Below are 7,682 nucleotides of genomic sequence, written 5' to 3' on the forward strand. Positions count from 1 at the left end.
TAGTAATTTCACGCCGATGCAGGACAAAATGTTTATTATATTGTGAACTTTCACAAGTGTACCTGTAGTTGAATAGAAATTATGTAATAAAACGTATTTTACAAAGAACTTGTGTTTAATTTCTCGAACCTGTCATTTTTGTGGTATTTTTAATTTAAGTTATGTTTGCTTCATCCAGGGATCGAACCAACGACCTTAATCAATCTAATTAATCAGTTATTTAATAAGTTATTTTTGATGAATTTTTAACTTTTTCCCGAATTTATAGATCAATTATTATGAATTTTCATGATAGCGGTCATAATGTCTTTTATGATGATGTTCGGCTTGGAAACTATGCATATTTTATGTATGACCACCTTTTTTATTGAAACTGATAATTTTTTTTACATAAAATTAAAAAGTATAGCTTCGCCCAGGTATCTAACCAAGGACAGGAACTGATCGAATCAATAAGTAAATTGATTACCAATTTATTTATTGAATTTTGGAATATTTCCCGAATTTATACCTAAGTAATTACATAATTCCAAGATGTCACCCAAATTTAAAGATGGCGCCCAAATTTCAAGCTGGCGGGCGCCTCAGTAACAATAAATGATTACTGCACTCTAGTGGGTAAGAATTAAACTAACATGTCAGCAGTGCACTCTAGTAGACGAAAACAATATGGCGGACATTACATCATACTAGCTGGTGATATATATACATATATATACCTTGGTATTGGTGGTGGGAGTTCAGTCTGCAGGCGGCTTCCGTGGAGGAAAGAACTTTTTTTTGTCCTTCTCCGGGATCGAACCAAAGACCTAAGTCCACGTTTTGAATAATGTTTTATTAAATTTGTATTAATTAATTTTTTTTATAATTTTTAAAATTTTTCTCGATTTTATAGCATTAAAATTACCGTTTTTCAAGATGGTGGCTATAGCAAAAAGTGCAACATTCTAAATCTAATATGGTGGATGTAACATAAAATGTAACGAAGACATCATAGTCATCCAAGATAGCAGGTATAACGAAACATTCAAAATTTCTAGAATTCAAAATGGTGGGTGTAAAGATATGTGCAACGATGTTTTTAAATATTTTTATTAAAATTTAATTTATTTATTTTTATGAATTTTAATTTTTTTCATTAAAATCGGATAATAAATAAAGATTTCAAGATGTCTGATGTAACAAAAATGGCAATGGTGACATAATTCAAAAAAGCTGCCATTGCATCCTTATTTTCAAGTTCACGACCTTGGTGGCTTAGAGCAGCTAGCTCTTAGAAATTTTAAGCGACTTTTAGGAATTTGTATTCGTTCTAAAGCAAAAAGTTTTTTTGAGGTTTTTCGAATTCCTGATTTTTGAATTATCAAATTATTTGAAAATTTTTGGCTGGAATTTTTTAAAAAAAAACTGGACATTTTAGCGAATTTTAATGAATTTTTTGGCAAATTTGGACAAATTTGGGCATTTTTTTTGGCAAATCTTGAAGGTCAAAGGTCAAAGTCAAGTTCTTCAAATATGGCCGCCGTGACGTCAGAATCCAAGATTGTGGTCGGCTCCAGGCTCCCCACCCAGTACCCAGTCCTCGGACATACATTTACATACTACTGGTTAGGGAAGGTGTAACTATTATTATTTTTTTAAAATTATGAGAATGGTCGATTGGGTTAGGTATTTTACTTAAAAATACTTTAAATTTTGTAGATCGTTGATAAGATTAGGTAAGCTACATCAAAACTAGTTAAAAAGAGAGTGATATGGTACTGCCCTTGGAAGTAAGCAAAGCCCGGGTCCCAGTATGGTCCGAAGCTGTTGGAGCGCACCATGTGACGTCACGGCCAGCCGCTGCTACTGTTGTGTTTAAAGATGTTGCTTTAAAACTTTAACCAGCAAAATGTACAACATTCTATATTTCAGTTTAATATATTTATTCTTTTGTAGCCACCCAGATACAGACTGGCAGCATCTAAGATTTAAATAGTGATATTGTTGACGTGAATTCAAATCTCAAGAGCCCAAGCCTCACCCTTGTAACCCTTGCGCTAGTCATGTGCGACCCAACAGCAGGGTCAGACCTAGTCTCACTGAGTTCTCATTTCTGTCTACCCTTAACTGATTAGTTATTTAAATATTGTTTTTAACCCATTTCTTAATTCTGGAGCTCTACGCTGTCTCTCTGTGTGCTTTTTGGAGTGGTGGACATAACTCCCTCCTTAGTTCTTCGCCTCGCACCATAGGGCATGCGAAAATGCACAATGCTTACAAGACCGACCAACATGGTGAGTGTTATCAAATAATTAACAAGCACGAACACATGCCGGCCACAATGTTTATGACTAGTAGCAAGTGCCAACATAACCATCCAAATTACAGTTTTATCTAAGAGCGAGGAGGTTTCTACAGTTGTACTTGTAAGTACATGTGGGTACTGCATTAAAGCTGGACATAACTACTACCTGACATATGAGTACTGTCTAACCCAGATCATTATACTGTACCATCGAGTGTCTACAGAGTGTATAGTCTTGCTAAGGACATACCCACGAGCCTGCAATATGTGGGTCATGCATGGGTGATATCCCTTCGGTGAGAAAAAGGTAGGATAAAATCGGACAGTAATAATGTAATGGCTGAAGCAATAGGGAGAATTATTGCTGCTCATCAAATGACGATGCCATGAAGTCATCCCTTCAACCCTTACTCATAATGACATATATGCTGATAACATGTTCACGAATCCCAGACATCTTAATTTTCATGCCATGCTGCTTCTCCTCCTCCACACATTCGCCAAATTCCATCTTCCCCTCTCGATGCTAATCTTCCCCCTTCTTTGTGCCATCATGCGGTATGGAGCACAGAGACCTCTTCCTCCACCAGGCTCAAGCTTCAGTGATCATCAGGTCAGTAAGTAGCAATCGGGCAGGCGGGTGAGAATGCAAATGGAGAGGCAGTGTGCGGCCGATGTGTTTGTATACAATGATCCAATGTGCCAGAGCTGTCACCTGTGTGATGTGTCACTTTCCATGAAGGATGGACTTGGCCAAGGGCAAACTTATGTGATAGGACACATGTGTTTGTGCAGTTTGTGCACTACAGGGGAATTGTGGAGGAGAGCCAAAAGTGACAAAGGAAGTATTGATATGATAATTTGGAGTGGTGAAGAGTAAGGCAAAGTGGCCCACGACACAAAATGTAACCGAACAAAACAGAATGGACTTCCCGAACATTACGAGTGGTGTGGGCCTATGGGAGAGGAAGTGTGAGTTGTGTGTATATATATATATATTTTGGACAACTACATGAACTGGGCTGCTGTATCGAAACCCACCATCACCGAACCTCATGAACAGTAACTGCCTCCAACAAGTGACATGTAAGTAATATATGTGGTGCAGGTTTCAGCCAGAACAGGATGTCTGGTGCTACCCGAGTTCCTTGGATTCGTACATTAGGACCCTTGAGAGTTAATGAAGTGGTGCGAAGCATATCTGACTCAGTAAGCAGTGTTAAATAAGGAATGGGCACAACGCACGAGCAACATGTTGCGTGGAAAGGTGTGAGGTGGTGGATTCTGTGGGGGAAGCACAATATGCAGTTGGTTGAGTTCACACAATAGCTCATACAATGCTTTGCCGACGACCAAGCTACCCTAATCTGCGAGGCCAGGTTCTACAACGAGGTGTAGTGAGACAACGAGATGGTTGAAAAGTCAGTGGTGGGTAAGCTACAGTTGTATTGACACATTACCCCTGGCGAACACACAGAGAGCACTCTACCAGATGGATGGTACTGGTGCGAGAAGAGCTGCAGCCCTTCTTGAGATCCTACTTTGCGGGCACATTGGAGGAGTATGTGCGGCAGGTGGTCGCGACAGAACGAAACTTGCATCACCTGTTATGGAGGCACACACAGATGGCCGCAGGCAGAATAGAGAGATGCAGCAGACCCAGGTATGGGCCCTGCCCTCTCCAGAGACACTAACTGACCCACCACAGTAGATGAGGATCAACAGTGCAGCAACGGCAAGCTGTCCCAGATTGCCGATGCATGCAAGACATACTAATGGAGGATTGCCAACTGCAGTAACAGGGATGTAGCTGAGACAGTTCGCCACTTCGGACGACCATCTCCTGCACATACCAGTCCACCTGGATGGACATCCAACTGCCACCCTCGTTGACAGAGGGCGAACCTTCTGTTCGTGGTCCAGCACCTGGTGTCAACCGCGGACATCAAGCTATGCATGACTGATCACAAACACCAGTAAGGGAACAGCCATCAGTGACCCTGAGGTGGAAGTGAGTGTTCGGGATATAGTATCCCACACATCTTCTGTTGTAGTGGAATGCCTGAGGGAGGAATTAGTTCTAGGGGGCCATGGGTGATACCACATAACTGATACTGGAGAGACGGGAGATGCATCTCCGGTCGGAAATGTCACACCGACCTGGGTGAAGTAGAATTTCTGGCCATATTGTGGACACATGCGTTAACTGTCCATACAACTGAAAAAGATCGCGGATGCAGAACCGCCCAACAAACAGAAACAACTACAAAAATTTATGGGACTGGCGAAATGGCTTCTAAATCCATACCTGATTTCTCAATGATAACCATGCCTCTGACAGACTTGCTGTCGCCGCAACAGATATACAGGAGGATTTGGAAGCACTGAAAATATTTTTCGCCCACTGTCACCCTTTGTCGCGCATTGATCCCGAATGAATTCTCTATGTGCAGATGAACGTGAACACCGAGGTAGTGGAAGCAGTGCTCTGCCAAGTGGGCTACGACGGGAGCCGCCTAATCATAGATTATGCCAAATCAAAATTTGTATAAGCATAAAATAACTATCATAGTAACAAGTAAGAATTCCTGGCATTAAACTGGGCATTAAAGAAGAGCTATAACACATTGGGTGCTGACCATTCGTGCTACGAAATTACTTGTAGGGTCTAATGTGGTTGCACACTCTCCAGGGGCGCAAGAGTAAGCTAGTCAGGTGGGCCCTGTTTCTTCAATCGTTTGACTTAATGGTTGAGTATGTCCTGAGTGTGGAGAATCAGTTTCCCGTTGCCCTTTCTCGAGAACTGGACGAAAACACAGACTTGTGAATGACGACGAGTGAGAGGAAATTGTGCGAATGAGCTGAGCACACCATCATACTCAACCAGCGGATCACACCTTCAGACTTCTCACAGAGGGCATGGACGACTACTCGCCCCCGAGGACCTCGTCGAATTTAAATAGGTATTAAAGACAAATAGGCATTGCTCCTGAAGTAACCAATCTTTCTCTATATCATGTGTGAAAACCTGTCCATCTCTTCCTCTCCGCACATGTAGTTTCTTAACTCTCTTATTAAACCTCATCACACAACTGTACAAGTCTGCCCAATCTCCCTTTGTCCCTTCCTATAGTAGTCTCTCCATTACACCTTTTTAGACACATTGTTTTCTTCAGCAGTTTCCTTCCCAGATCATTTACTTCCTCTTTCTCCAGTTTACTTTATTCCTTCTCTAAAAAAAACCCATTAGACATGGTGTTGTATCTCCTTAGAGGCCTAGAAGCCCAATCCCCATACCGTAAAAATCTGCCACCCCAACTAGCTGAACACATCTGCAAATCATTCGCGTGAGTAAATTGTGCCCTAAGTGGTAATTAAGTGTTTTCCCATGTCTTATTTATTTACCATGTGTCAAAGTGCCTAAAATCTGTGAACATATAGTACTAAGCGAATGAAAAAATAACAACAAAAGGAAAAAAATTAACTACTTGAAACATTATTTTAAATATTTTAATACAGTAGAACTTGGATAATTCGAACCTCAAGGGACCAGTCAAAAACTTCGAATTATCCAAAAATTCGAATTAAGGAAGTTCGTAATATAAATAGGGCCAAAACAATAAAAAATCATATTTTCTATTAAAACTCTTTATTGGTTGACATTTTTTGAATAAATACATCGATTAATGCCTAAACGATACATACATATTAAAATGACCTTAAAACTATTGAACTGAAACATAAAAACAACCTATTGTTTTTGAAAAAAGATGATATTTTGGCCTGTTTTCTCGAATTAAGGCTCTCGGCCATTACAAAAGATTCTAACTTATTCAAAGAGATGAAGTATGAATCACTTACATTAATTCGGCTCTCAAAAAAACGTCTAAGTTCTTTTATGTGATTCATGGCGTCAGCTGCACTCGGCACCGGTTCTTCTTCTACTCCAGCGATCTCTTCTTCCGAACCTTCCCCGTCATCGTCTTGCTTCTCACTGCCGAGCACCTCTGCGATGATTTCGGTGTCAGCGACGTCACCGCACACCGCAACATCTTCATCGACATTGAGAAAGTCTTCGTACGAGATGGTCGGGTCGGCTCCCACATTCTCCCAGCCGTCGACTGCTGCTGGAATGGCTTCCGCTTCAGTGGCTTCCACAGTTTCGTCCTCGGTTTTAACAAAACCTGCCTTTTTAAAACAGTTTTTGATTGTTTCTGGCTTCACTCTGTCCCACGCTTGCTTACACATTCTGGAAGCTTGCAGAATATCGAGCTTTATTTTCAGGGCGTTTCCATCTCCGGACAGTATGTTTTCTACCAGCAAGGTTCTGTAGAAATGTTTCAAATTTTTTATAATCCCTTGGTCCATTGGCTGGACAACAGATGTCATATTGGCTGGGAAAAAAACCACTTTAACACATTTCAACACTGGTATGGTGTTATGCGCAGTACAGTTGTCGATGAAGAGGACCACCTGACGCTTTTCTTTAATAAACTTCTTGTCCAACTTTATTAGCCACTTTGAAAACAGGTCGCCTGTCATCCAAGCGTTTGAGCTGTTAACGTAATCCACCGGTTTCGACTTGACATTCTTAAAACAACGGGAATTAGCCGATTTTCCAATCATCAACAAGGGCAGCTTTTCTGAGCCGTCCATGTTTGCTCCGACTAAAAGCGTCACTCTTTCTTTGCTTAGTTTTCCACCATGACATTTTTCGCTTTTAAATGCCAATGTTTTGTCCGGTGTGCATTTAAAAAAAAGGCCAGTCTCATCAACATTGAAAATATTGTTTGGGTCTCTATCTTGGATCATCTCTTCTAAATCTCGCTTCCACTGGCCGGCTTCTTGCTGGTTCACTGCCCCACTTTCGCCACAGACTGCTTTGAACGTAATTTTATTACGTTCTTTGAAACCATCCAGCCATCCAGTGCTAGCTTTGAAATTTTGTTTGCCCAATTCTTTAGCGAATTGCTCGGCCTTTACCCTTATTAGGGGACCACTCAACGGAATTTTTTTGTCTCTGGCTTGCTTGAACCACTTAAGAACACAATTGTCGACGTCTGGGTTATCTGGTTCTCGTAGTCGTTTTCGGTCTTTATCAAATTCCTCTGCACTGCTGAGAATTTTATCTCTATTCTTCAAGAAAGTGGATAGAGTGTTGGGTGGAATCCCAAAGTCCTTCGCGATTTCCAATTTCTTTTTTACGCCTTTGTCCACTTCCCTAATCGCCGCTACTTTTTCAGCTAGAGTCAAAGTTTTATAAGCACGGGATTTTGTAGACGAGGTCGACGCCATGGTTGCTACTCTCACAGTTCACTCACTAAACGTCACTGTACGTAAAAACTACACGTAATCACACATCAAAAGACAATTTTAAATAAGCTACAGTACACTG

Source organism: Bacillus rossius, chromosome 1 (assembly GCF_032445375.1).
Source record: "Bacillus rossius redtenbacheri isolate Brsri chromosome 1, Brsri_v3, whole genome shotgun sequence".
NCBI classification, from domain to species: domain Eukaryota; kingdom Metazoa; phylum Arthropoda; class Insecta; order Phasmatodea; family Bacillidae; genus Bacillus; species Bacillus rossius.